At 50.4% G+C, this 24,116-nt stretch overlaps 1 long non-coding RNA gene across 1 annotated transcript in view; it reads left to right on the plus strand.

Moving 5' to 3' along the window:
* Positions 1-24,086, plus strand: part of LOC120766107 (uncharacterized) — a 28,094-nt gene extending 4,008 nt beyond the window's left edge. The window contains exon 2 of the long non-coding RNA XR_005704578.1: positions 23,746-24,086. This is a non-coding gene — a long non-coding RNA (uncharacterized LOC120766107). The remainder of the gene's footprint in view (positions 1-23,745) is intronic.
* The last annotated feature ends 30 nt before the right edge of the window (positions 24,087-24,116 follow it).

Below are 24,116 nucleotides of genomic sequence, written 5' to 3' on the forward strand. Positions count from 1 at the left end.
AACACAGGGATTTACCTGGAACAATCTCTCTGGATCCATTTCCGGTTGGTAAATCCAAGCCTCCCTTCAAGGAGTGTTTCTCAAAACCCGTGAATTTTTGGGCACTCATCACTAGACCGTGAACTTCAGTGGTTGGGCTCGATGACCTTGGAGTCTTTTCCAACCTGAATGATTCCATGGCTCTGTCCTGGCAGATTTTAGAGGTGTTTAAACACTGATCTCTGTCTGTTACCCTGGTTTTTCTGAGTTTTCCTGAGCCTTTTGATTTTCATAAATGGAGTCAGATCTTTTTAGTTATTGTACAATATTAAAAGCAGTTCTACCTTTTTCCCACAGATGTAACATAAACAAATCCTTTGTTTTTTCATTCTTTGTCCTTTGTTTGCATATTTCTAACCTGAAAACAATTGTAACTGACAATTGGTCTGGCCACTGAGGCTGAGGGGTGGAAACCCCAAAAAGCCAATCTTCTGCTAGACCCACAAATGGATAAAAAATAAGAAATAAAACAAAGAGGCTCTGTCTCCACCTGGATTCAGCTTTTGAGCTGGACGGAGAAACCTCTGCTCTGCAAAACCTCTTGTCTGCATGTGGCTGCTTTGTGTGTCTCGGTGACACCTGTCCTGGCAGATAAGGAATTTAGAGGTGCTTAAACACGGATCTCTGCTTTCCCCACGGCCTCGGTCGCGGGCGCAGCAGGACGGGGCCACGCTGCTGTACCAAACACCGCGGGGAGCAAACCAGCCGCAGACAACCAAAACCACGGCTTCGGTCTGAGCACAGGAGCTGTGAGCCAGCCAAATTCTGCCCTAAATCTCACACTCACCACCTTTTGTAACTCGGGGGGCAAACACAGATCCTGCTGGGTCATTACCTGGTTGTTTTGTGCCAGGGGTTTGCGTGGCCACCTCTGATCCTCTCTCTCCCAACAAGGCTCAAACCTGTCACCCTGGTTTTTCTGAGTTTCTTTATTAGCCTTTTGATTTTCATAAATGGAGTCAGATCTTTGAGTTACTGTAGAATATTAGAGCCGTTTTCTACCTTTCCCACAGAAGTAATATAAACAAATCCTTTGTTTTTCATTCTCTGTCCTTTGTTTGCACATTTCTAACATGAAAACAATTGTAACTGACAATTGGTCTGGCCACTGAGGCTGAGGGGTGGAAACCCCAAAAAGCCAATCTTCTGCTAGACCCACAAATGTATAAAAAGTAAGAAATAAACAAAGGGGTCTCCTCTTCTCTCCGCTCTTTCAGCTGTGAGCTGGATCACAAGAAGCTCTGCGAAAATCTCTTGTCTGCGTGTGATTGCTTTGTGTGTCTCGGTGACACAAACCCACCACTGGTTTTCCAGCAGAACCGAAGCCTTGCAATAGTTTGAATAAATTTGCTGGATAAATGCTTGTCTGTGATCGGGAATGCAAAGCAATCACACGGAGACGAGAGATTTCACAGGGCAGAGAGTTCCTCTGAGAGAGCCCAAGGCTGAGCCAAGCCCAGAGCCCCTCTCTGCCTGTTTATTTCTTACTTTTTATACATTTGTGGGTCTGGCTGTGGATTGGCTTCTGGAGTTTTCACCTCCCAGCCAACTGGCCAGGCCAACTGTCAGTTACAGTTGTTTTCAGGTTAGAAATATGCAAACAAAGGACAGGGAATGAAAAACAAAGGGTTTGTTTATGTTACATGTGTGAGAAAGGCAGAAACTGCTCCTAATATTGTACAGTAGCTAAAAGGTCTGACTCCATTTTATGAACAATCAAAAGGCTTTAAAAAACTCAGAAAAACCGGGGTGACACTTGTCCCGTCAGCTTTGGCTGCTCCGGAGTTACTCCTGTTTTACAACAACCCCGGTGAGATCAGAGCTCGGCAGAGGCACCGATGTCAGGGAAAGGGAATTCTGCAGGTGAGGGAATTTGTACATTTACCCACCCTGAGCCTTTTTTTGGGTCGATATCCAGCCCTGGCAGAGCCCTGGGGCTCGGAGGGATGAAACTCCGCTCGGATTTCTGCAGCGGTGCTCCAGAACGGCAGCTTGTTTCTAGAAATTATGGCTTTAAAGAGAACGTGATAAAAATAAACCCCTCGTATCAGCCACGAAAGCACGGATCCTTGGGAATACTCACGCCGGAGCTGCTGAGAAACGTTCTTGTCATCCCAGGGTGGTGCTAACTGCGGGACCCGAAACCCATCAAACGCGCCTTGAGTAATTCGCCGCCGCTAAGTTTGGGAGAAACGTGTAGTTAATGCATTTATCCCACAACCTCCAACTGCCTCCCATGCCCCCCGGGGAATCTCTTCCCTCTCCCAATCCCGCAGCATCCCCACTGACAACTCCTACTCAGCTATGCGCTGCCAATGGAAACAGCTGTGACAGCTCCAACCCGAAAATGGGACTGGTGCAAATGAAATTCAGTGTAGCGGCAGAAGAAAGGAGCGCGGGGTTGCTCCGCCGCCGTTCCTGCCCCGTGGGCCCGGCTCCTCCTGACGGCTCCCGCCCAGGAGCTCGTGTGGGATGGCGGGGATAACGAGGGATAGGGCCCGGGGAGAGGTGGGGAGGTGGAGGAATACGGGGAAATGGAGACGTGGAGAAATACGGGGAAATGGAGACGTGGAGGAATACGGGGAAATGGAGACGTGGAGAAATACGGGGAAATGGAGAAGTGGAGAAACATGGGGAAATGGAGAAGTGGAGAAATATGGGGAAATGGAGAAGTGGAGAAATATGGGGAAATGGAGAAGTGGAGAAATATGGGGAAATGGAGAAGTGGAGAAATATGGGGAAAGGAGAAATATGGGGAAATGGAGAAGTGGAGAAATATGGGAAATGGAGAAGTGGAGAAATACGGGGAAATGGAGAAGTGGAGAAATATGGGGAAATGGAGAAGTGGAGAAGTGGAGAAATACGGGGAAATGGAGAAGTGGAGAAATAAGGGGAAATGGAGAAGTGGAGAAATATGGGGAAATGGGGAGGTGGAGAAATATGGGAAATGGAAAAGTGGAGAAGTGGAAGAAATATGGGGAAATGGAGAAATATGGGGAAATATGGAGAAATGGAGACGTGGAGAAATATGGGGAAATGGAGAAGTGGAGAAATATGGGGAAATGGAGAAGTGGAGAAGTGGAGAAATATGGGGAAATATGGAGAAATGGAGACGTGGAGAAATATGGGGAAATGGAAAAGTGGAGAAATATGGGGGAAATGGAAAAGTGGAGAAATGGAAAAATGTGGAGAAATGGAAAAACATGGGGAAATGGAGAAATATGGGGAAATGGAGAAATGGTAAAATGTGGAGAAATGGAGAAAATGGAAAAATATGGAGATGTGGGGAAATGGAGAAATGGAAAAATGTGGAGAAATGGAGAAATGAAAAATGTGGAGAAATGAAGAAATGGAGAGATGGAGAAATGGAGAAATATGGGGAAATAGAGAAATGGGGAAATGGAGAAATGGAGAAATATAGGGAAATGGAGGAATGGAAGAATGTGGGGAAATGGAGAGATGGAGAAATAGAAAAATGAAGCAATGAAGAAATATGGAGAAATGGAAAAATGTGCAGAAATGGAAAAATATGGGGAAATGAAGAAATGGGGAAATGGAGAAATGGAGAAATAGAGAAATATGGAGAAATATGGAGAAATGGAGAAATGGAGAAATGGAGAAATGGGGAAATGGAGAAATATAGGGAAATGGAGGAATGGAAGAATGTGGGGAAATGGAGAAATGGAAAAATATGGAGAAATGGAGAGATGGAGAAATGGAAAAATGAAGCAATGGAGAAATATGGAGAAATGGAAAAATGGAAAAAATGTGGAGAAATGAAGAAATGGAGAGATGGAGAAATGGAGAAATATGGGGAAATGAAGAAATGGGGAAATGGAGAAATGGAAGAATGTGGGGAAATGGAGAAATGGAGAAATATGGAGAAATGGAGAAATGGAGAAATAGAGAAATATGGAGAAATGGAGAAATGGAGAAATGGAGAAACAGAAAAAATGTGGAGAAATGAAGAAATGGAGAGATGGAGAAATGGAGAAATATAGGGAAATGAAGAAATTGGGAAATGAAGAAATGGAAGAATGTGGGGAAATGGAGAAATGGAGAAATGGAAAAATATGGAGAAATAGAGAAATATGGAGAAATGGAGAAATGGAGAAACGGAAAAAATGTGGAGAAATGAAGAAATTGAGAGATGGAGAAATGGAGAAATATAGGGAAATGAAGAAATTGGGAAATGGAGAAATGGAAGAATGTGGGGAAATGGAGAAATGGAGAAATATGGAGAAATGGAGAAATGGAGAAACGGAAAAAATGTGGAGAAATGAAGAAATGGAGAGATGGAGAAATGGAGAATGGCAGAGAAACCTTCAGCCACCTGAGCACCCCTGCCCTCACCTTGGGGAAAGTTTAAAGAGCGTTTTTTTTTTTGGGTGATGCTCAACGCAGACCGAGGCGTCTTCCGGAATGAGGCCGGTTCCAGCCTTTCCTTAAAAATAATCTTCCTTTTGGATCTCCAGGACAAGGGGAATAAACAGCCTAAAATCCAAGGCTGAGCTATTGTTTTCCAATCTGTTTTAGCCTTCATCTTGTTGGCAGGCTGCTTTAGAAAAGCAAAAGGTTAATGAGCCAATGTGCAGTGGGATTATTGCAGCAAAGATGACAGTGAACCAGTAATTACTAATTAGATGCAGTTTAACAGGAGGAACAAGTGAAATCTCCTCTTCACCAACTGTCAATAATTAGCAGATTTGGTGAGGTTGAAATGTGTCCACAGTTAAAAGGCTGATTTTTTAATGAAATGGCACTTGACAAAAGAGCTGTACGGAGGTCGCAGCCGCAGCCCTCGAGACGCTTCCCCATTCCATGCTTAGGAGGGAAATCAGATGCAATCCAGCAGGGGGTCCCCATGGAACCATCCCTCCCTCGGGATCGCTTCGCACGGGGAAGGGCGGCGGGGAGGGGAGCGGGAGGGATTCTCTGCGGCAATTTTGTCCAAGTTGGATGAGAAGCCGGGGAAGGGATTTGCCAGCTGCCATGGGGGAAAAAAAAAATGTTTGAGAAGTGAGAAGTTCTGCTTTGCTTCTGGGGCTGGGGAAACGGTTTCCTGGGAGTCTGGGAACCCTCGGGATGGAGGCTGGGCTTGGAAGGAGCTGCTCTCAGCAAAGAAGTGGCACGAGGTCCCGGAGGGCTGGCAGGAGGCTGGAAGCTCAGTGGGAAGTGTCTCCCAGAGACTGCAGAGGATTCAAGCTGTGCCTCAGGGATTGCTTCCTGCTGCTCCGCCGGGGGCTTCGGGAGCACCAAGGGGTTCATCCGAGGTTCCTCTCCGGAGTGCTGACCCAGCTTGTCTTCTGGTTCCTTCTTCTGGTTCATCTTTTACCTTATTTTCTGGTTCATCTTCTGGTTTACCTTTTGCCTTATCTTCTGGTTTATTTTCTGGTTCTTCTTCCAGTTTATCTTTTACCTTATTTTCTGGTTTATCTTCTGGTTCCTCTTCTTGCCTTTTCTTGTGGTTTATCTTCTTGTATTATCTTCTAGTTTATCTTCTAGTTCATCTTCTGATTCATCTTCTAGTTCATTTTCTGGTTTATCTTTTACCTTATTTTCTGGTTTATCTTCTTGTATTATCTTCTGGTTTATCCTCTTGTTGATCTTCTGTTTTATCTTTTACATTCTCTTCTACATTATCTGTTACACTGTCTTCTGCCTTATCTTCTGGTTCATCTTCTGGTTCATCTTTTACCTTCTTTTCTGGTTCATCTTCTGGTTTATCTTTTACCTTATCTTCTGGTTCATCTTCTGGTTCATCTTCCAGTTTATCTTTTGCCTTATTTCCTGGTTTATCTTCTTGTATTATCTTCTGGTTCCTCTTCTGGTTTATCTTTTGCCTTATCTTCTGGTTTATTTTCTGGTTCATCTTCCAGTTTATCTTTTACCTTATTTTCTGGTTTATCTTCTGGTTTATCTTCTTGCCTTTTCTTGTGGTTTATCTTCTAGTATTATCTTCTCGTTTATCTTCTGGTTCATCTTCTGCCTTATTTTCTGGTTTTTCTTCTGATTAATCTTCTAGTTCATTTTCTGGTTTATATTTACCTTATTTTCTGGTTTTATCTTCTTGTATTATCTTCTGTTTTATCTTTTACATTATCTTCTACATTATCTATAACACTGTCTTCTGCCTTATCTTCTTGTTCATCTTCTGGTTCATCTTTTACCTTATTTTCTGGTTTATCTTCTGGTTTATCTTCTGGTTTATCTTCTTGTATTATCTTCTGGTTCATCTTTTACCTTCTTTTCTGGTTCATCTTCTGGTTTATCTTTTGCCTTATCTTCTGGTTCATTTTCTGGTTCATCTTCCAGTTTATCTTTTACCTTATTTTCCGGTTTATCTTCTGGTTTATCTTCTTGCCTTTTCTTGTGGTTTATCTTCTTGTATTATCTTCTCGCTTATCTTATGGTTCATCTTCTGATTCATCTTCTAGTTCATTTTCTGGTTTATCCTTTACCTTATTTGCTGGTTTATCTTCTGGTTTATCTTCTAGTTCATCTTCTGGTTTGTCTTCCAGTTTATCTTTTACCTTATTTTCTGGTTTATCTTCTTGTATTATCTTCTGGTTATCCTCTTGTTGATCTTCTGGTTTATCTTCTGGCTTATCTTCTACATTATCTTTTACATTATCTTCTACATTATCTATTACACTATCTTCTGCCTTATTTTCTGGTTCATCTTCCAGTTTATCTTTTACCTTATTTTCTGGTTTATCTTCTGGTTTATCTTCTTGTATTATCTTCTGGTTCGTCTTTTACCTTATTTTCCAGTTTATCTTCTGGTTCATCTTCTTGCCTTTTCTTGTGGTTTATCTTCTAGTTTATCTTCTGGTTCATCTTCTGCCTTATTTTCTGGTTCATCTTCAGGTTCATCTGCCTTATCTTCTGGTTTATCTTCTGGTTCATCTTCCAGTTTATCTTTTACCTTATTTCGTGGTTTATCTTCTTGTATTATCTTCTGGTTTATCCTCTTGTTGATCTTCTGCTTTATCTTCTGGTTTATCTTTTACATTATCTTCTACATTATCTATTTCACTATCTTCTGCCTTATCTTCTGGTCTCTCTTTTTGCCTTTCCCGTGCTGACCAAGACAAGAAGCGTCTCTCTTCGTTCTCCTCGAGAGAGAACCCCAGGCGATGTTCTCCTGACTTAGAGATGTCGTGGGGCAGGACGGGCGTTGTTGAGAGAGAAACGGAACAGGAATCGAGTTTCAGACGGTGGCCTTGCAGACAGGACCAGGTGTCTTGGAGAGGCGGAACCGTGAAAGGTGCACTGCAGTGGGACCCACGAGGGGGAATTTTAGGTGATTGGCTTTAAGGCATTAGCAGCACGGTGTGGCAAAAGCCGATGGGCCAAAACAACACTTTTAACGTGCTGTAATCAGGAAATGGTTCGGCGTCTGACTGTGATGGGGGGAATTCTAACATCTGTATCATCCCACCCTTCGCATGAGACTGAGAATGAAATAAAGGCTTTTGAAACGCCTCTCAGTTGCCGCATCTCGAGGACAGAGAAAGAAATAATCTGACAAGGGGGCTTCTTTCGTGCCCATGCCGTGATTGGTTTGAGCAGAAGCCCCAGGATTTCCGTGACAGCGAGTGCCTGAGCGCTGCCGTAGCTCCGGTAGGACCTGAGGGAGAATTGGAGATATTTGGGAATGTGTTGAGGCCCTTTCCGGCCTTCACGTGAGGGATGGTGGCACTTAATGAGGATTGTGGTGTTCATTACTGAGGATGGAATCGTTCCCGTCTGGCTGGAGAATGAGTGACGCTCCCAGAGAATTGTGCTGCCCAGATGTGCCCCGGGATCCATCCTGAGCATCCCAAATGTGCCCCAGGATCCATCCTGAGCATCCCAAATGTGCCCCAGGATCCATCCCAAACATCCCAAATGTGCCCCAGGATCCATCCTGAGCATCCCAAATGTGCTCCAGGATCCATCCTGAGCATCCCAAATGTGCCCCAGGATCCATCCCAAACATCCCAAATGTGCCCCAGGATCCATCCCGAGCATCCCAAATGTGCCCCAGGATCCATCCTGAGCATCCCAAATGTGCCCCAGGATCCATCCCAAACATCCCAAATGTGCCCCAGGATCCATCCTGAGCATCCCAAATGTGCCCCAGGATCCATCCTGAGCATCCCAAATGTTCCCCAGGATCCATCCCAAACATCCCAAATGTGCCCCAGGATCCATCCTGAGCATCCCAAATGTGCCCCAGGATCCATCCTGAGCATCCCAAATGTGCCCCAGGATCCATCCTGAGCATCCCAAATGTGCCCCAGGATCCATCCCAAACATTCCAAATGTGCCCCAGGATCCATCCTGAGCATCCCAAATGTGCCCCAGGATCCATCCCGGACATCCCAAATGTGCCCCAGGATCCATCCTGAGCATCCCAAATGTGCCCCAGGATCCATCCTGAGCATCCCAAATGTGCCCCAGGATCCATCCTGAGCATCCCAAATGTGCCCCAGGATCCATCCTGAGCATCCCAAATGTGCCCCAGGATCCATCCTGAGCATCCCAAATGTGCCCCAGGATCCATCCTGAGCATTCCAAATGTGCCCCAGGATCCATCCTGAGCATCCCAAATGTGCCCCAGGATCCATCCTGAGCATCCCAAATGTGCCCCAGGATCCATCCTGAGCATCCCAAATGTGCTCCAGGATCCATCCCGGACATCCCAAATCAGCATTCCCTGGAGGTTCAGGTGTCCCTGCTCCAGGACAGGTCTCAGGTGAGCACTGGAGGATGAGGATCCCCTCAGGCTTTGCTGCCAGGGACACACGTGACGGGCACAGCTGTCACCCCACAGTTCTGGTGGCACTGCCCTTTGCTTGTCCCCGGCCACGATGGGCTCCTGGCTGCAGGGATCCGCCCCAATTCCTGCTCCCACCTGGAGTTCCTCCCTCTGGAATCGTCTCCACCAGCAGAAAGTGACCTGGAGCTGGATTTGCTTCAGAGCTTGCGAGGTCAGGCCGCTCTCCGTGGGATAAACTCCAGCTCTCCGTGGCAGCAGAGCTTTTTGGGGAGCTCAGGTGCATTCGAGGCAGGGACAGGGGCAGGCTCAGGTGCTCCAAACCTCCCCGAGGCCGTTCAGAGCATTCCTGGGTGCAGGTATTCCCTAAGAACATGGGGAAGGAGGCCAGTCTCGGTCCTCTCCTGCCCTTCCGGTGGTGTTTTATCCTGAGCTGCTGATCCAGCAGCCTCCAGCTGCCTCCTGCTTCAGGGAGGGCTTTGGGTCAGAGTCTGGTGCTTCTGCAGAGACCACGCAACCCAAACGCTCCAGACCCTGCACGGCCGGGACGTTCCGGCTGGGAAAAGCCCCGGGATTCTCCTCTGTGCGTGCTGACTCCTCGCTCCCACCACGCGATGCTCTCTCGGGTTCTCCTTCTGGGACGTGGCAGATGTTGTAATTCCGGTAATTCCCGTCTGCCTGCTCCACCTGCTGGAATTCCAGCTGCAAACCCGTGGTGGCCATGCCACAGAGGCCTTGTCCCAGGGCCACCCACAACTCCCAAACCCGTTCAGAAGCTCTTCCCTGCCCTTTGGATTCGTGTCCCGGCACAACTGAAACTCCTCTTGACCAGGAGAGAAGGAACCAGCTCGGCAAAGCAAAGAACATCTCTGGATCATGACACCTCCCATCTCCATGGGGTTCTTCTCCCCCACTTCTTCCCCAAAATCTCAAACTCAAAGATTTTCCCCGCCTGCTCCCCGGAGCTGGGAGATCTCGGTCACTTCTTCTGGGATCAAATGCCTTTCCTTTCTAAAATCGTGGAATCCTGGAATGGTTTGAGTGGGAAGCAACCCTAAAACTCATCCAGTGCCACCCCTGCCATGGGCAGGGACACCTCCCACTGTCCCAGGCTGCTCCCAGCCCCATCCAGCCTGGCCTTGGGCACTGCCGGGGATCCAGGGGCATTTCCGAGGGGAAGAGGAAGAAAGGGAAAGGGAAAGGGAAAGGGAAAGGGAAAGGGAAAGGGAAAGGGAAAGGGAAAGGGAAAGGGAAAGGGAAAGGGAAAGGAAAAGGAAAAGGAAAAGGAAAACAAAAAGGAAAAGGAAAAGGAAAAGGAAAAGGAACAGGAAAATGGAATTGGCAAGGTAAATGGATAGGGATAGGGAACGAGAACAAATGGAAAAGGCAAAGGAAAAGGTAATGGGAAAGGGAAAGGGAAAGGGAAAGGGAAAGGAAAAGGAAAAGAGAGGAAGAGGGGAAGAGAGGAAGAGGGGAAGAGGGGAAGAGAGGAAGAGAGGAAGAGGAAGGCTCTGGCCTTCGGGAACTCCATTATCCCTGCTCAGGAGCCCCTGGGACACCTCGGGGTGGCTCAATTTCCACCCGCTCCGCCTGTTTGGGCGATTCCTGGGCTCGCTGCCAGCTCAGGGCCAGGGAAGGTCAGGAGCCAGCGGAGCCCTGATGGCTTTGGTGGCCGCGCCTTTGTCCTCCCCGTCCCCTTTGATTTGTGACCCGGCTGGATTCCGGTGCCCAGCGCTCCTGGGAGCGCTCCTTTGTTTCTCCCCTCAAAAAGTGCCGAGCGTTTTCCTTGAAGCCGCGACCGGGGGCAGCAGGGGCCCGACGCGAGCTGTTCTTTGTGGTCAGCGGGGTGGCTGAGGGAGCGGCGACCCCTCCGCAGCGCCCAGGGGCTCCAGCAGCGCTCGCAGACGGGATCTGGTTTCATGTTTACACCCCTGGCCCTGGGAGACAGGTTCAAGTATGTAAACCATCCCCCCGCGAGCACAGGCTGCTGCAGGTGTGTGGGTGCTGGTGGGCATAAAAAAAAAAAAAAAATAAAAAACATTCCTGACACCAGCTCTTTTGAGGAGCCTTCACCTCCTGATGGCTATAAGCCATTAGGAGTCAAAGGAAAGAGCTGACATCCGACAAGTCCGGATAAACAGCTAAACATTAACCCTTAGAGTGGCCCGAAAAACAGCCTTAAAAGGTTCTCTGTGGAAAGAAAACCTTTTTTTCTTTCTTTCTTTTTTTTTTTTTTTTTGGGTCTGTTAATTGCTGTCTTTCTTCAGGGACACCTTTCAGCAGCACCTCCTGTAAACACAGGGGCTCCTGCCCAGCCCAGGAATCCTCCCCGGGATTCCTGCGCTGCCCTGGCCATTCCCGAGCCCTCCGGTGGCTCCTTGGTTCTGCCGCTTCAATCCGGGCTTGAAAACCAAATCCCTTCCCCTCTTCTGTCAGCCTCAGCCTGCCCTGGCCACCCTGGGAATCATGGAACACCCTGAGCTGGAATGATGAATGAGCCACAAGGACGGCCCGGCCCGACTCCTGGCCCATTAAATCATTAAATCCGTAACTCGTTAATCCTGGAATGTCATCAAGCCCAACCATTCGTGGCCAGAGGCCTCTTTTCTCGGCTCACCCCCAGATCTTCGCTGCCCGTGTCCCGCCTCACCCCTCCCCTGTCACACGTTTGTCCCTTTTGGTGTGTTTGGAGTTGTTTTGGCTCCTCTGGAGCCGCTCTGACAACTCCAAGAGGTGCAGGATGCAAGGGAAGGGGATCAATTGTCTGGACTTGCCTGCTTAGGGCTGAGAATGCCTTATTAATCACATCTCACATATGTAATTATCTGTAATTGCTTTTTAAATTTCCTGTTCCCAGTGAGGCCGGTGGTCTGCGAGGGAAGGAGATGTGCCCGAGGTTGGGATCCTGGGGAATTTGCTCAGCTTCCCTAAAGCACCAAGGGCATCCCTAAATCCCGCTCTTCCATCGTGCTCCTCCTCCTGAGCAGCAGGAGAATTCAGGGGGTGATGTCTTCAGCAAAGAGCAGCAAATCCTTTCTTCCTTGGCAGAGCTGCTGGAGGAATTCCTGCTGGGATGGGCCTTAGAGCTCATTTTCACCCAAAGGGGAACTTTTCAATGATGTCCACATTCAGAAGTAGGATTTTTTTTCTTCCAAGAAAGGAGGAGCTCTGACCATCTGTGTAGGTGCTTTTCGTTCCAGCAAGGGCCAGGAGCCACAACCCAAACTCAGCAATTTTGGGAGCTCTCCAGGCCATGTTTGGAGTAGGCCGGTGACTTTTCCACCAATCCAGGGGCCCGGATGTTCCAAAATAAAAACCTGCATCCTGCAATGTGAGGGTTCTCCCAGGAATCCAGGGAGAACTTTCTTCAGCCCTCTCCTGGGGAAGCTCCTGGCCTGGCGAGGACACAAGCCCTGAGGTGAACACTCAGCTGCTCCTGCAGCACCCAGGGCCTTTCTGGAGCTGGTGTGGGAATGAATTCCTCGTGGTGAACTCAGATTTACCCCGTGGACACCAAAATAAAAACCTGCATCCTGCAATGTCAGGGTTCTCCCAGGAATCCAGGGAGAACTTCCTTCAGCCCTTCACCACTCAGCTGCTCCTGTGGCAGCCCAGGGCCCTTCTGGAGCTGGTCTGGGAATGAATTCCTCGTGGTGAACTCAGATTTACCCCGTGGACACCGAAATAAAAACCTGCATCCTGCAATGTGAGGGTTCTCCCAGGAATCCAGGGAGAACTTCCTTCAGCCCTTCACCACTCAGCTGCTCCTGCGGCAGCCCAGAGCCTTTCTGGAGCTGGTCTGGGAATGAATTCCTCGTGGTGAACTCAGATTCACCCCGTGGACACCCATCCCACCCCATCCCACTCTGAGTAGACCCTCAGAGCAGAGGGCGAAAGCTTCAGCTCCCACGGAGGCCTTGGGTGTCTCCTCCCTCTGGAAGACACAGGGAACATCTTTGGACCTTGCTGTTTGAAATCCTACGGTCCCAAAGCTTTAATCTGGGCATTTTTGGTGGGTTTGTTTTCACACTTGAGGGGGTCTGGTGCTGTGGGCAGCGCTCTGCTTTCCCAGAAGGTCCAACTCAACCCCGCCGTGGCTCGGAGGTGGTGCCACGCTGGGGCTACGCCTTCCAATTTTTATAAAGCTGGAAGTGCTGAGGCTCTGAGAGCTCGGTGTTAACCAAAGCCCCCAAAAAAACCCTAAATAAAAGCTTAGAAACCGCAGGATTTCAAACAGCAAGATCAAGAAGTAGTTCCCAGTGTCTGTCAGATGTCACTGGTGTCACCTTGAGGCCCCAGCGGGGCACCCAGCTCCGGCTGCGGTAGGACAGGGCAGAAACGAGAGGATTTTGAAGGTCCCTTCCAACCCAAACCATTCCATGATTCCATGGTTCTGCTCCTGAGCTGACAGGAGAAGATTTTTTTTTTTTTTTTTTTTTTTTTTTTTTTTTTTTTTTTTTTTTTTTTTTTTTTTTTTTTTTTTTCCTCCATGGATTCTTTGACTTTTCCAGCAGAGCTGGATCCCAGGGCTGCTGCCTCACCCTGGGCTGGACACGGATAAGGGGGAATTAAAAAGCACCTGAAATTGAAAACAAATTATCCTTAAACAGTTAAAAATGGAGGAAAGTTGGAATATTTGGCTGCTCTGGAATATTTGGCTCTTCTGGCTCCAGAGTTTTATCCATCCCAGAGGATTTTTCTGGTTTTTTTTTTTGCCATGGATATTTTGGTCACCAGCACCCAGCTCCAGCTGCGGTAGGACAGGGCAGAAACGAGAGGATTTTGAAGGTCCCTTCCAACCCAAACCATTCCATGATTCCATGGTTCTGCTCCTGAGCTGACAGGAGAAGATATAGATATAGATATAGATATAGATATAGATATAGATATAGATATAGATATAGATATAGATATAGATATAGATATAGATATTTTTTTTTCCTCCATGGATTCTTTGACTTTTCCACCAGAGCTGGAACCCAGGGCTGCTGCCTCACCCTGCGCTGGACACAGACAAGGGGGAATTAAAAAACACCTGAAATTGAAAACAAATTATCCTTAAACAGTTAAAAATGGAGGAAAGTTGGAATATTTGGCTGCTCTGGAATATTTGGCTCTTCTGGCTCCAGAGTTTTACCCATCCCAGAGGATTTTTCTGGGGTTTTTTTTTTACCATGGATGTTTTGGTTACCAGCACCCAGCTCCAGCTGCGGTAGGACAGGGCAGAAACGAGAGGATTTTGAAGGTCCCTTCCAACCCAAACCATTCCATGATTCCATGGTTCTACTCCTGAGCTGACAGGAGAAGATATAGATATAGATATAGATATAGATATAGATATAGATATAGATATAGATATAGATATTTTTTTTTCCTCCATGGATTCTTTGACTTTTCCACCAGAGCTGGATCCCAGGACTGCTGCCTCACCCTGCGCTGGACACGGACAAGGGGGAATTACAAAGCACCAGAAATTGAAAACAAATTATCCTTAAACAGTTAAAAATGGAGGAAAGTTGGAATATTTGGCTGCTCTGGAATATTTGGCTCTTCTGGCTCCTGAGATTTATCCATCCGAGAAGATTTTCCTGTTGTTTTTTTTTTTTTTTACCATGGATGTTTTGGTCACCAGCACCCAGCTCCAGCTGCGGTAGGACAGGGCAGAAACGAGAGGATTTTGAAGGTCCCTTCCAACCCAAACCATTCCATGATTCCATGGTTCTGCTCCTGAGCTGACAGGAGACTTTTTTTTCTTTGGCCTTGGCAGCTTTGTCTGCACCCACCTCCCCTCTGCCTTCCCAGAACACCTACTGCAGACAGAGGGAAAAAAAAGGAGGAAAATCGGAATATTTGGCCGTTCTGGGATATTCGGTTGTTTTGGTTTTTATGAGTTACTGAGTTGAGGATATTTTTGTCTCCCTGTGGGGCGCTGGGAGGTGAGAGCTCCCGGGGGCTGGTTTGGGGATGACCACGGGGCTGGAGCAGCTCCGGGACAGGCTGGGACACGCCGGGAACGGGGGGCACCCCCAGCCCAGGTGTGGGGTTGTTATCCCAGCTGCTGGCCCTCTTATCATCACTCATCCCCTCCTGGGCGAGGGGAGCTCCCTGCTCCAGCCGCAAATCCACGTTTCCCTTCTTCCCACACCGTTAGGTGTCGAGGTCTTGGCTGAGTGGTTTTCCTCGGAGAAGCTGTGCTGCGGTGATTTCCCAAAAGCGAGATTAAAAACTCCCAGCCTTGGTCCTAGAACTGTGAAATTAGGCTGGAAAAGACCTTTAAAATCATCAAATCCGACCGTGAAGCCAGCACTGCCCAGTCCAGTGAGGTGGGGGAAGGTGCAGTCCCACAGCTGCCCCAAAAATCCTGAAATCTGCTCTGCCTCAGGAAAGTTATTCCTGTTTAACATGAGGGCAGGAGCATCCCTGCAAAGCAAACAAAAAGCAAACAAAAAGCAAACAAAAAGCAAACAAAAAGCAAACAAAAAGCCTCCTGGACTGGAAAACCTTCAAAGACCACAACACCAAATATTCCAGGACAAAAAAAAAAAAAAAAAAAAAAAAAAAAAAAAAAAAAAAAAAATTCCGCTGAACTTAGTAACTCATAAAAACCAAAACAACCGAATATCCCAGAACAGCCAAATATTCCAATTTTCCTCCTTTTTCCCTCTGTCTGCAGTAGGTGTTCTGGGAAGGCAGAGGGGAGGTGGGTGCAGACAAAGCTGCCAAGGCCAAAGAAAAAAAAAGTCTCCTGTCAGCTCAGGAGCAGAACCATGGAATCATGGAATGGTTTGGGTTGGAAGGGACCTTCAAAATCCTCTCGTTTCTGCCCTGTCCTACCGCAGCTGGAGCTGGGTGCTGGTGGCCAAAACATCCATGGCAAAAAAAAACCCCAGAAAAATCCTCTGGGATGGATAAAACTCAGGAGCCAGAAGAGCCAAATATTCCAAAGCAGCCAAATATTCCACCTTTCCTCCATTTTTGCTGTTTGCAGATAACTTTATTTTCAGTTTCTGGTGGTTTTTAATACCCCCTTGTCCGTGTCCAGCGCAGGGTGAGGCAGCAGCCCTGGGATCCAGCTCTGCTGGAAAAGTGCTGACGGTGGCTCCTGCCACAGGCAGAGCGTTTCCACCTTTTCTCCCTTCTTTGGAACAATGAAAAGGAGCAAATGTGGGATATTTGGCTGCTCTGGCTCCTGAGATTTATCCATCCCAGAAGATTTTTCTGTTGTTTTTTTTTTTTGCCATGGATATTTTGGTTACCAGCACCCAGCTCCAGCTGCGGTAGGACAGGGCAGAAATGAGAGGATTTTGAAGATCCCTTCCAACCCAAATCATTCCATGGTTCCATGATTCTGCTCCTGAGCTGTCAGGAGACTTTCATGGAAAGTTTTTGGGGTTTTTTTTGCGTGAAAAACAAATAGCTTTTTGTGAAAAAACATTTTTACTGAAGACAATGTTTGTTTTCTTATGAAAACTGAGTGTTTGTTTCAAAGACAGGAGTCAAAAATACTTGAGAGAATCCGAAAATGAAGAGAACTGTACAGGTCACCCCTTAAATTCAAGTTTTATTCTTAGCTTGGGGGAAAACTTCACAAAATTCAGGTTTCTCTCAAAGCTGTTTCCCCCCAGCTCTGTGATTTGGGCAGAAAGCTGAATATCAATCATCCATGAGGCATTCATTTGTGCTTCGGTCGTGAGAACGTCTCTCAACCAGCGCGTCCGGTTTTGGGACGTGCCGGGATTGCAGCCGGGGAGCAGAAGTGGGCAGTTGTCAGAAAAGAGCTTCAACACCGACAATTCGGGCGGGAATCTGCCTGGCTGAGGAGAGCCACGGGCTTTGTCTGTCGGTCCTCACAGAGCTGAGCTGATAATCTTTGGGCACTGGCTCTGAGAGAGATCCTTGGGGCAGCAGAGGGATAAGTGAAGAGCTGGGATTGTGGATTTAGGTAAATTCCAGCCTTGGGGTTGCACAGCTGCTTGGGCTCTGGAGCCAGGGGCTGGAGATCCTCTGAGAAACCTTTTCTGTGACACAGTGGAAAGGGTTTTGGAGTATTTCCTGAATTCTCTCACCTTCAGGTCACCTTCATTCAGCTGTCTGCAGGTCTGTAACAATTCCAGGAGGAGCTCCTTAGCCGACGCTGCTGTCCTCGTCTCATTCCTCAGGGATCGATCCATGGAGGGCACCTCGGTGGTTTGGGTGGGATGGGACCTAAAATCCCATCAAATTCCACCCCCTGCATTGGCTGGGACTCCTTCCATGGGCAGGGACACTTTCCATGGCCACCTTCCACGGCCAGAGACATCTTCCATGGTCAGGAACACTTTCTGTGGTCAGGGACACCTTCCATGGACGTCTTCCATGGTGAGGAGCACTTTCCATGGCCAGGGACACTTTCCATGGACTCCTTCCATGGACACCTTCCATGGCCAGGGACACTTTCCATGGACACCTTCCATGGACACCTTCCATGGCCAGGGACACTTTCCATGGCCACCTTCCATGGCCACCTTCCATGGCCAGGGACACTTTCCATGGCCAGGGACACTTTCCATGGCCACCTTCCATGGACACCTTCCATGGCCAGGGACACCTTCCATGGTCAGGGACACTTTCTGTGGTCAGGGACTCCTTCCGTGGACATCTTCCATGGTCAGGGACACTTTCCATGGCCACCTTCCATGGACACTTTCCATGGCCAGGGACACTTTCCATGGCCACCTTCCATGGGCAACTTCCATGGCCAGGGACACTTTCCATGGACACCTTCCATGGACACCTTCCATGGCCAGGGACACCTTCCAGGGACACTTTCCATGGACACTTTCCATGGCTAGGGACACCTTCCATGAGCAAGGACAACTTCCATGGACAACTTCCATGGTCAGGAACACTTTCCATGGTCAGGAACACTTTCCATGGACCCCTTCCATCCCTTCCACAGCCAAGGACATCTTCCATGGTCAGGAACACTTTCTGTAGTCAGGGACACCTTCCATGGGCACTTTCCATGGCCAGGGACACATTCCATAGTCAGGAACACTTTCCATGGACACCTTCCATAGGCCAGGTGCTCCAAGCCCCATAATCCCAGGGGAAGTGATCAGTGACCCGAAATGCCGCTGAGACACCCACAAATCCGTGGGATGGGACGGATCCATCCGAAGGGGCTGGGAGAGCTGCGGGAGGGACTCACTCAGGCATTCCCCATCCTTCACCAGCACTCCTGGAAAACTGGGAAGGTCCCACTGGGAATGCAAATGGGTGGGGACCTCCTGAGAAGAAAGGGGCTGGAGCGTGTCCAGGGAGCTGGGAAAGGGCTGGAGAATTCCTGAGGGAGCTGGGAAAGGGCTGGAGAATTCCTGAGGGAGCTGGGAAGGAGCTGGAGAATTCCTGAGGGAGCTGGGAAGGGGCTGGAGAATTCCTGCGGGAGCTGGGAAAGGGCTGGAGAATTCCTGCGGGAGCTGGGAAAGGGCTGGAGAATTCCTGAGGGAGCTGGGAAAGGGATGGAGAATTCCTGAGGGAGCTGGGAAAGGGCTGGAGAATTCCTGAGGGAGCTGGGAAGGGGCTGGAGAATTCCTGAGGGAGCTGGGAAGGAGCTGGAGAATTCCTGAGGGAGCTGGGAAAGGGCTGGAGAATTCCTGAGGGAGCTGGGAAAGGGCTGGAGAATTCCTGAGGGAGCTGGGAAAGAGCTGGAGAATTCCTGAGGGAGCTGGGAAGGGGCTGGAGAATTCCTGAGGGAGCTGGGAAGGGGCTGGAGAATTCCTGAGGGAGCTGGGAAAGGGCTGGAGAATTCCTGAGGGAGCTGGGAAGGGGCTGGAGAATTCCTGAGGGAGCTGGGAAGGGGCTGGAGAATTCCTGAGGGAGCTGGGAAAGAGCTGGAGAATTCCTGAGGGAGCTGGGAAGGGGCTGGAGAATTCCTGAGGGAGCTGGGAAGGGGCTGAGCCAGGAGAAAAGGAGGCTCAGTGGGACCTTGTGGCTCTGCACCAGTCCGTGACAGGAGGGGACAGCCGGGGGGAATTTGGGATCTTATCCCAGGGAACAGGGACAGGAGGAGAGGGAACGGCCTCAGCCTGGGCCAGGGGAGGCTCAGGGTGGACAGCAGCAGGAATTTCCTCATGGAAAGGGCGCTCAGGGATTGGAAGTGCCCAGGGATGTTTGGAGTTCCCATCCCTGAGGGATTTAAAGCCGTGGATGTGGCACTCGGGGACACGGGGCAGTGCTGGCCCTGGCGGTGCTGGGCGATATTTGGGCTTTGTGATCTCCGAGCTCCTTTCCAGCCTCAAGCATTCCGTGGTTCCATGGTGCCGCAGCCCTTCCTACTCCAGGCTGAGCTTCCCGAGGCCTGGGAGAGCCCGGCCCTGCCCTGGGCTTTGTCCCGCTGACCAAAGGCCTGGGAGGAGATGGCCGAGAGCTGCTGGAAGGGCCGGGACACCCTCCCCGTGCTCCAAAGGAGCCACCCCGGCCTCTCCCCGCCGGCAGCAGCCGAAGACACGGTGACCATCCCTGTCCTCCCTTCCCCCTTCCCAGAGCAGCATCCTCCAGTCCTCATGACCCTCCCCCTCCCAAAATTGGCTGAGTTCTCCCTTCTTCTCTCCCCACCCTCAATCCTTTTTTTTTTTTTTTTTTTTTTTTTTTTTGGCTGAGTGATGAGCTGTATGCCAAATCCATCTGCTCCTGTCTCCCCTAGCTGCCTTCCATATCGTTCCAGGATCCCTGGCAGCGAGCCTAGACCTATCTCTCTCCCTGCACCCTCCGGAGCACATTCCTTTCTACACCTTTTCCCGAGCTGGGATAGAAATGAGTATCAACCCCAAACAAAAAGCATCTGCTTTCTGCCTGCTGCTGCCTCACCGGCCGCGCCTGCACGCTGCACCCGTGTCAGCAGCCATGCAAAACACACGCAACCCCCAGCTCGCACCCAGCCGGGAGCGGCTGCCGGGATTTGGGGCGCCCGGAGCTCCCCCGCGCCCGCTCCCGCGCCGGCTCCGCAGCACCAGCTGTGACCACCGCACCATTTGTTCCTCCAGCCCACGCCAGCACTCGGAGCCAGTTCTTTATCACCCCAATTAGCCTTGTCTGAGCTGATGAGAGGAGAGAGGCTTCCTCTGCGAGGCAGGGATGGGGGGGAAAGAGAGCCGGAGCGCCGTGGGTGCCCGGGAGGCGAGTCCCAGCTTTGTTCCCTGCGAGGGGATGGGTTCCGCCGGGTCGGGGGCAGCGGTGCTGGCGCTGCTGCTGTCCCGCCTGAGTCACCTGAGCCGTGCTGGTGCACAACGGGTGACAGATAAGGTTCAGGGCGCAGAGATTCTTGGGGTTTTCCCCCTTTTTTCCCCTGTCCGCCACGGGGAAAGGAGCATCTTTGGGGCTGTGCTTCATCCCAGCCGCGTTTCTGGGTCAGCTGGGACGTGCACCCCGGTGGTGCCCCCAGTGAGGATCTCCCCGGATCTGTGGCAAAGCTTCCAGCGGCCTCGCAGGGCGCTGAGGGAATTCCCGCTTCTCCCACGGCCTCACTGGAGAGCTCCCCGTGTTGGATACCAAGCTGCCAGTGCAGCCATCAGCCCCAAATCCTGGGGTTTGCCCCGAAAAACCCCCTTGTAGCGCTGTCTGGGGGTGCTGCTTCCCACCCTGGGTTCCCCAGCGCCGCTGGGAGCCTCCGTCCCTCCCGGACTTCCGCTGGATCCTTCGGTGAAGGCCCTTTCCAGTCACCCCAGTGCCACCATCCCAAAGCCGGGAAGGGGATCCCTCCTTTGCCCTGGCATGGGCAGGACTGGGAAGAGGAGGATGGGCACGGTTCAACCCCAGTCCCATGGTGGGCACTTGGTTTGAAGGGACACAGTCCCCTGTGTGGGACAGGGGGACAGGTGCCATGGGTGTAGGCCCACGAGGTCCCACGGTGTCCCTCAGAGCACCCTCCAAGGCTGCTGCTCCTGCCAGGACCGTGATCGGGGTCCTCTTGGGAGCGGAGACACCCAGACCTTGACCAGGACCTGTGGTCTCCACGTCTGTCACCATTCCGTGGCCAGTGGAGGGTTGGCCGAGCAGGATTCTGGACAGCTGGAACAGCGGTCTGCCCCGAAATGAGTGGAATTACACCTTCCAACAAAAAAACACCAACAGGGGAGTCAAAGACTGGCCTGGTGCGCAGCGAGGTTGGGATTTGATGTTGTCTGGGTACCTGTAACCCGCCGCCGTCTCCCTGTTCTTCTCCATCTGATTTCCAGGTGGGAGGAGTGGGTTAGGAATCCTGATGGATTTCTGAGCAGCTTTCCCAATTTCCTGTACATTTTCCCTTGGTGCAGATGGAGCTTCTAGAGCAGATTTTAATCCTTTTTTGATTAAAATCAGCCAGAAGGAGACCTGCAGAGGAGGCTCCAGTTCAATCAGTCATCCCCAGTCCCTCCAGCACCTTCCCAGGCTTCGGGAAGGTGCTTGGGTTTGGTATCACGCAGCTCCAGACCGGAGATCCCTGTCTGGGTGCCCATCCCGCATGAGAACCCTGGAATCGTTAAAATGGAAAAGCCCTCGGAGTCCACCCAGCCCAGCCATTGCCCCGGCACTGCCGAGGCCACCACTGACCGTGTCCCCGAGTGCCACATCCGCGTGGCTTTTGAGCTCTTCCACCTTAGGCAGGAATTCCCGGGTCCTCCTGCTCCGTCACCGGAGCTTTCCCACCTCCATCCCGCCCTCCCCGAACCCACCTCGGACCAAGAACTCATCCCCCGTGCAGGGAAAGGAGCTGCTTCCCCCCTGGACCGGGGGATGGAAGCTGGAAGGATCTACAGGCAATTTATCTCATCTCTTCCTTCCACCGAGGCAACCTCAGCTCTGCCTAAACCGTTCTCCATGGGCTCCCGGTAATTTGTGCTGAAAACTTCCCACCACAGACGCCCCACACCTTCCCCCAGCAGTCGGCTGCGAGATTTTGCTCTTCCCACCAGGATACTCTTCCTGCTGTTCAGCTTGGATTGTGCTCGCTGCTTCTTGAATTGTGTCCCAAGAGAGCGTGAACACAACGCCGCTCCTTCCTTCCCTCTCCCAGCCTGGTGCTCGTCCCTCCCCGCCCAGCCTCGCACTCCCGGCTCGGCTCGTCCCCGTCCCCAGCGTTTCCCGGGGCTCTCGGAGCACGGTCTGGGCTCCAGCAGGACGGGTGGGACTCCCCTCGGAGCTCCCACTTCTCCAGACCATCGGAGAGGGTGGGAATGGGGCGCCTCTCCGTCGGTTTTTGTCTTTGAGCTGCCCCGTTTCCCAAGCCCTACCGCGGACGGTCAGCGCTGACCCACCCAGTTCCCAGGTGGGATTCGTTTCAAAGCCCGGAATCCCAGGATCGCCGGGGTTGGAAAAGCCCTCTGAGACCCCGGAATCCGGCCTGTGACCCATCCCCACCTCGGCACCGGTGTGGCATCCCCACATCCAGCCGTTCCCCGAGCCCCAGGCTGGCAGCTCCGCTTCCCGCCTGGACCTTCTCCTCCCGGTGCTCGAACCCACCCCAGCCCCAAAACCTCGGAGCTTTTCTGTCTGTCCCCGGCAGGAAAAAAAAAAAAAAAAATCCCCACACAATGGGAGGAAAAGCTGCGTCAGAGGCAGGCAGAGCGGAGTTAATCCTCCCTGGAAAGGGATCCGTCGGATCCGGATCTCCTGCACCTTTCCCGGTGCTCTCCCGGCACAATGCTTCACTTTGTGCTGCGGCACTGAAAGGAATGGTGAAGTTGCTAATAATGGCACTAAAAGAAAATACGCTACATCTGTTATGGATAGCAGTACAAAATTAGCTGATCACACCTCTGACACCCAAGATGTCTTCACTTAAAATACTCGTTGGCTTTACTTTACATAATTTGCTGATTATATTTAAAAGAAATACAATTTTGCAATTACTGTTCTTTCTGGTGCGCTATCTATGCATCATTTTCTTTTTATGTTTATATATTTCTCCTTCATTAGTGCAGTCTGAAGGGTGATTAGATCCCTTCAAACATTTTACAGAGGTTAAACGTTGATTAAGATTTAATTATTACTGTAAATAGCTTGGAATGACATATGGTGCAAAAACCTGACATATGTGCATTTGAATAAATGAAGTGCTATTTCCCATGATGCTTCAGTAGCTGTTTAACAGCTTTGCTGAAGGGTTATGTTGCACCTCATGTTAAGATTGCTTTGATGTTATATTTTGTTGGGTTTTTGCAGCTGAAAGCTAAGAACAGTTTTTCCAGTTTTTAAAAACATTGAATATTTTAAATACCTAAATTGTTTTGCACAAATTTTTGCTAATTTGTCTAACTAGGTTAAACATTTTTTTCAAAAGCATCTCGATTTTTTAACGTGGGCTCCTCGCATTGTGTCAGCACCGGCGTGGGCGCGACGTATGGGATTTCGAAAATTCCAGGTTTTCCGGGGCGTCCTGTCCCGCCTCGGAGCGGGGTCTTTGCTTCCCGTGGGGACCGGGGATGCAGAGACTCCGAGTGATTTCAGAGCGAGGGAAAGCTTCGGGAGAAGCTGGTGGAGGGCGAAAAAAAAAAAAAATCAGGGAAGGGACGGAGATTTCGTGGGGATGGAGAAAGGGGCAGGAAGGGCTTGGCTGCGAGGGTGCGAGGCTCTTCCGCGGCGGCGCCGCTCAGGCCTGGGCTTTGCCAGGTCCAGCTTTGGGCTCCGGCTCCCTCGGAGCTGCGGGGAAGGGAAGGGACGGGAAGCTGGGATGGGTGGGATGCGTCGGAGCCTCAGACACTCTATAATTCATTGAGCGCTGCCAGGCAGCGAAGGCGCGGCGTTCCGTGCGCCGCAAACCCATCCAGATCCGGGAGGAGCGGGGGGGGGGCCGGGGGCTGGAGCACGGCACATGGAACACCAGGAGAAGGCGTGATTGACGTGGGATTATTTCCATCCCCACGCTAATTGATCGATCCCCGGAGCTGCTCCGGCTCTGATCCCGCTCCTCTTTGCCTCCGCAGATCGAGACGTCGCAGCTGGAGCCGGAGATCGCCATGGCCACCACCAGTAAGACTGTGGTCTACAACAAAGGGCTGTGAGTGCCGGAGGAGCACCTCAGAAGGTCTGGGGAGGGAAGAGGAGAAGCTCCAGACCCCGCCTGGGAGAAAGCAAACAACAACAACAACAGCAACAAGATGAAATAATAGAGCTCAGTGATAGGAGCTGCTCCCGGCAGCCCGGGAGTGAATTAACACCTGCAGAGAACTAACACCTCACACCGCTCGGAAAGATTAATATTAAAAAGTTTTCACTTAGCGACGGGAGCAGCCAACTACAACAAATAAAACCACCGTGAAACACTTTAGAAGTAGCAAAGGGGACTCGGGATTGC

This window comes from Hirundo rustica (assembly GCF_015227805.2).
Source record: "Hirundo rustica isolate bHirRus1 chromosome 5 unlocalized genomic scaffold, bHirRus1.pri.v3 SUPER_5_unloc_3, whole genome shotgun sequence".
NCBI classification, from domain to species: Eukaryota; Metazoa; Chordata; class Aves; order Passeriformes; family Hirundinidae; genus Hirundo; species Hirundo rustica.